This window comes from Cnephaeus nilssonii, assembly GCF_951640355.1.
Source record: "Cnephaeus nilssonii genome assembly, chromosome: 14".
Classification (NCBI taxonomy): Eukaryota; Metazoa; Chordata; class Mammalia; order Chiroptera; family Vespertilionidae; genus Cnephaeus; species Cnephaeus nilssonii.
In genome coordinates, this window is record NC_137085.1 from 16112444 (window position 1) to 16118551 (window position 6108).

Genomic DNA, 6108 nt, shown 5'->3' on the forward strand with positions numbered 1-6108 from the left:
GACCCTCCCCTGGCCAAAGGGTGGGCCTATGAATCAGTCCTGGCCAATCGAACAGCCTCTCCTGCTACACTGGCCTTCAGTGGAGGGAGTTGCATGGGGATTAAGATGACAGACTCTGACTCGTCCCCTGTCAGAAAAGCCTGTCCATTCGTTCCTGCTCCCAAGATCACCAGAGAAACCTGGATTCCTGACCTCAAGACTTCAGCTTTTCCTTCCATTCTCCAGGCTGCTCTTTGAATCCCTCTTTCACTGAGATGGGTCAGAGTTGGAGTCTGTTGCTTGCAACCAAACCTTAATGGCTGCTGACTTGGACAGCCATACCTGGGGCATAGGTGACAGAACTACGATGGCTCTGGGTGGAATTTTCACCAGTGGATACACAATCAGACCAGTGTTTTAGAAAACTGGATGACACAGCAGATCAGGAAGAACTAGAAGCCGTCAGAACGGTGAGGAGGCTGTGGCCGAGGTCCAGCTGAGAGACGGCAGCAGCAGGGGCCAGGCGAAGGGCTGGGGGATGGGAGGATGGGATGGATTTCAGCAACAGTCTTTTCTTAAATGCAGCTGCCTAGATTGAATGGACTTGGTTTTGTATGGACAACTGTGTATGAATTTTTTGCAAGTGGAAACTTAGGTCAAATGCACCAGGAAGGCTTCTTCAGCGTGAAAGATCTTAATGCTTGTAATATCAATGCCCATTCCTGGAATTTAGATTTGGTGGTGTGATGATTAGTATTGCTTCATCTTGGCTGGGCTACAGTTATTTAATCAAAACTTAATCTAGTTGTGGCTATGAATGTATTTTGCAGACATGCATGGTTAACATCTATAATCAGTTGACTTTAAGAAAAGGAGATTATCATTTATAACATGGGTCAGCCTTATCTAATAAGTTGAAAAACCCTAAAGAACAAAAACTGAAGGCTTCAGAGAAGAAATTCTGCTTCAAGACTACAGCACCTACTCCTACCTGAGTGTTCAGCCTGCCAACATGCCCTATGGATTTCAGACTTGCCAACCCTGATCATCAAGTGAGCCAATCCTAAAAATAAAGTCACATATGCATATGCGCGCGCACACACACACACACACACACACACACACACACACACACACACATATCCTATTGGTTCTGTTTCTCTGGAGAAGGTTGGCTGACACAGTACATCGTGACTCATTCAAGGCTGGCAGCACAACCAACAGAACATCCCCTGGCCCATTTAAGCAGGAAGGAATTTATTATAGGACTAGAGGCCCGATGCATGAAGATTTGTGTAAGAATGGGCCTTCCTTCCCTGGCTGCCGGCACTGCCTTTGCTCTGGCCGGAGCCAACTTTCTGCCTTCTCACGCTGCCCAGAAGCCTGGAGCGTCTGGGGTGGTGTGGAATGCCTGTGTTGTCTCCATGGCACAACGCAGGCGTCCCGCCCCGCCCCTGGCCACTCAGTGCCGGCATATGCAAATTAACCCACCAGCTTTGTTGGGTTGATTTGCATACTCACTCCTGATTGGCTAGTGGGTGTCATGAAGGTACGGTCAATTAGCATGTTACTCTTTTATTAGTGTAGATGTTGCGTAGCTCCTGGACACACTGGCAGGACCAGAGGATTAGGCTCAGAGATTTCGTGCCCAGGAACAGCAGCTACTGCTCCAGGGAAGATGCCTCTGCTGCTGCCACCACACGCAGGCATCTCAGATGGCACCTCTGCTGCCCAAACCCTGCTCTTGCTGTCCCTGAAAGCTGGCTGCTTCTATAGCCACCCTGGCTAGAAAATGGTTCTGGGTGATGCCTGCTTCCCCATTTTTCTCTAATTGGAATTGAAGTCATTTCTATTTTGCATTTGATTGGCAGAGCCTACTCACATGCCTACACTCCAGCTCCAAGAGAGGTGGGGAAGTGAGTTTTCTGGCTTGCACCTTGGGGAAATTCTCTGCATGTGGGAAGGATGTTCATGGGGGCTGGGAAACATGGGTGGTCTAATTCAGCAGATCTGGGTTTTTAGTTCTGTTTTGCTTCTGTGGGCCTGTGCCCTAGAACCGCAAAGAACACCACTACAGTGGCATCACAGTTAACCTGGCAACAGCTCAAAATAATTGTAAGCAAAGAACTTGAGAAGTTAAATTGTGGAAGTACAGAATAGCAGTGATGCCAGGACTGTAGTCCACTGTAGACACACAGACCACTCTGCTAACAATGTTTGAGGCAAAAAAGTGTCAAAATGTTAGGCATTCTTACAACCCACTTTGCTACTTACACATGCTTTTCTATAAAAATGGACTTTAAACTAAAATTTATATGAATGACAGTAAGGAATATTAAAACATCAAAGATGGCTTTATAGGGCACCATTAAGGGAATTACAGCAAAACATTCTCACTATCTTACCTGTTAATCATGTTTGATTTCCTCCCAGCCTAGGTCTGAATAATTTTTTTGTTCTCAATCTCTATACTTTTGCTGAAAGAACTTTTGAACCAAATGTACAACTTCAGATGTAGTACTTTGAGTTTCAGGACTATGTGGCAGGACACTATTGCAGACTTCTGTGGCAGGTGGACCTGGTAGGTCCACCTGCCACAGAAGCTCAGAAAAAAGATATTTCTATGAGGTCATAAAACCTGTGAATGTCCTTGGAGGATAAAATACAACAATGTGCATGTATTTTTACGTAAGTATAAACTCAAGTAACCACCAAAGAAATCAAGGCATAGAACATTTCTAGCACTCCAGAAGGCTTTTATTGTATCTCTTCCCTGTCAAAAACCTCCAAAATATAACCATTATCCCAACTGCTATCACGGTTGATTAGTTTTGCCTGGTTTTGAATTTCATTTGAATAGAGACACAGTACATCCTATTATGTGTCTGACTTCTTTTGCTCAACATATTGCTGTGTGTATGAGCAGTTTGTCTTCATTGCTGAGTAAATATTTCATGTACACCACAACTGACTTATCTAGTCAACAGTCAATGGGCATTTGCAGTTTACCCCCCATTGTTTAACTATCCTATATAATAAAAGGCTAATATGCAAATAGACCAAACGGCGGAATAACCAGAACAACTGAACAACCGGTCGCTATGACGTGCGCTGACCACCAGGGGGCATGTGCAGAACATGGCAGGCATTGGCTGCGGCAGAATGGTGGAGCAGGTGAGCGGGGGCGCCAGACCAAGGCAGGGTGCCGGTTGCTATTATTGGGGCGAGCCTCTGGTGGTTACTGAAAATTCTTTGCTCCCATGCACCCTGGTCCTGCCTGGCGCTCGCATCCGCTGCTGGCACTGGAGCTGCCACACGCATCGGCGCTGGCCCCAATCACTCAGCACCATCAGCGGGTAGGAGCGACGGCTGCTGGTCCTGATTGCCCCTGAGGGCATCTCCACCTCCCTCTGCTCCTGAGGGGTGATTGGGGCAGCAGCTGCCACTCGCACTCGCTGCTGGCACTGACCCCAATTGCTCTGCACTGTCAGCGGGTGCAAGTGGGGTCGGCTCCATCAGCACGTGGGAGCAGCGGCACCAGGAGCAGGGCTGCCGGCAGACTGGGGCTGCAGTGGGAGGGGCCAGGCGGGGGCATGGAGGATGGGCCTACTGCAGCCTCGTGGCCCACAGTTCCTTTCAAGGTGCACAAATTCGTGCACTGGGCCCCTAGTTATGAATAAAGCTGCCTATATGGTAGGTTTTAACCCTTATAACAAGGGCTCTATTTAAAATGTCATCTTATATACACGTTTATTATGGGAAATGGTTCCTGTTCTCCATTCAAAATCCTCTGCTGTGTCTTCTTGTGCTCTCTGACCTGATAGAAAGAAAATGAGTTCACAAATGTGACCTGCACCATTAAATAAGGGAAAGGAGACATGTATTTACTAAGAGCCTACACTGTGGGCTGTACTTTATCTGCCTATTTCATGAACTCGTACGAAAAGCCCTATGAGCAGGTTTTGCTGCTTCACAAAGGAGAAAGTGGAGGTGCTGAAAAAGTAGGAGACTTGTCCAGAGTCTTACGGCTACGCGAAGTGGTAGGAGAGAGCAGAGAAAGTCCAACATGTGGCCAACTTCCACCATGTGCCCCACTCAGGACCTCCAGAAGCCGAACGAACCCCAGCAGGGATGGGGGAATGGAGGGTGGAGGGTGCGGTGATGTGGTGGGCATGGCTAATGTTAATAAACTTCCAGATGAATCTGTAATGAGCTTCAAATGGAGACTTCTGCACTGTAATGTGCTGTCTTTTGGTCATTCTTTTCCTCTTTAGGTGTGTGACGCTTTCTTTCCTCTTCCATGACTCACTTTTTCCAGGCTTACTGTCTTTCCTCAGATCTGCAGACCACGATGATGTTCAGTGAGAAGTGGTTCCCTGAAGTCTGAAAAGCTGTTCCCATTTATCTCCCCATCTGCTTCTGACTTCCCTTCTCTGGCTCCCCTCTAGCCACATCAGTGAAGCTCCAACCCCAAGCTCCGCCATTGCCACCACAGGGACATCCGAGGGCCTGTTCTTGTCTTCGTTCTCAGTTCTTTTCTTAATGGGAGGGACTCAGGACAGAGCCTAGTTCCCACCTCCTCCTCACTTACCCTATAGGGTGGAGTAGGGGTCTGCCTTACTTTTTAAATACATTGGAATTCTTCTTGGATTTTGTAGATGAGATGTCGGAAGCTTAGAAAGAAGAGATTTCTGTGAGGTCATAAAACTTGTAAATGTCAGAACCCACAGCCAAGTGCTGTGTCCAACCTGTGCTAAGCAATCTTTCCTATCCAGACCATGGCTTAGGTCATGGTGCCCCCTAAACTCATGTTCTTTCCATTCTGAAGGTCAGCAGTCACAAAAAACTGCAGTTGGCACATATTCAAATGACTTATGCTCTAGGAATTTTCCTGGATCTGGGATGCTGGGTTGAGGGGAATAGCTTGATGGCAAAATCCCAGGTAGTGTGACCCAAGACACCGTTGGTTGCTGCCACAGATCTTGGGATGGCATGCAGGGCAGCAGAATAAGTAGAAATGGAGTGACTCCAAATGTAAGATTACCCATGTTTATCAGTAGTTTGTTCCTTTTTGTGCCCCAGGCTCAGGGGCTCATGCAGGGAAAGGCTCTGACAAGTGCCAGCTGCCCAGTTCTTGTCCAGTGGTCATTCAGGGGTTTCTCTTTAACAGCTCAGGTTCCTGGTTCCAAGGACCACATAGACTGACTTTCCTTGTGGTTCAGAAATGAAAGAAGTGATCTCCTTGTCCACAAAAAGAAAGAGGCATTTATTAGATGTACCAAAAAAGTTATAATACGGCATGTAATCAGGGCAATGATTTTTCTGGCCGTCATCTGGTTAAGGAAAATCTGTTTTTGGATACCTCATCATACATCATACCAAACATATTAAAATGTATCCACATGCTCCACTTCATATAATTTACATATATGTCAAGGCGGGTATTAGTAGACTAGTTAACACACTGTATTTTGTAGACATTTCACTAAACATTTATAATTTCAATTTTATCATTTTATTTTAGTATTTCAGACAATACATTATTTCTTTCAAGTCTCAAGTAATTCCAAAAGCCTTTGAAAAGCTCAGTGACCATCAGGCAATGTATCTGTGGGTTTATTGAATAATCTGGCTTTGTGGCATCTCTGGGTGACCATGCATCATCATTGTTGAGGAACCTTCTTCTCCTTGGTCTAAATCTGACCACCCTTCTCATGCAGCCAGACAAGAGATCAGAGGTGAGTTCTCTGCTGGCTTGGAAAAATATGGATATAAGTTCCCCAATTAAGTGTCTCCAATGAAATACTTTTACATAGCCTGATTTATAAATATAGCTAAACTGTATGTGCCGTTCAGAATGGCAGTTGTATCTTATGAATTAGCTGGTCTGGACAGTTCTAATTGCTGAGATAGTAGGGCATCTCTACACTGAAGTGATGTTAAGCAGTGTGAAAGTTCACAAAGTATAGGAGTACCTGTGGGCATAACCTTGCTAGTGGAAGAGCAGGGATAGAGAATCACCTGTAATTACTATTCTGACTTCTAACACCATAGATTAGCTTGTTCCTCCACCCTCTTCACTTATTTATGTAGTCCCATTTTTAAAAATTGAGATATAATTTGATGTAC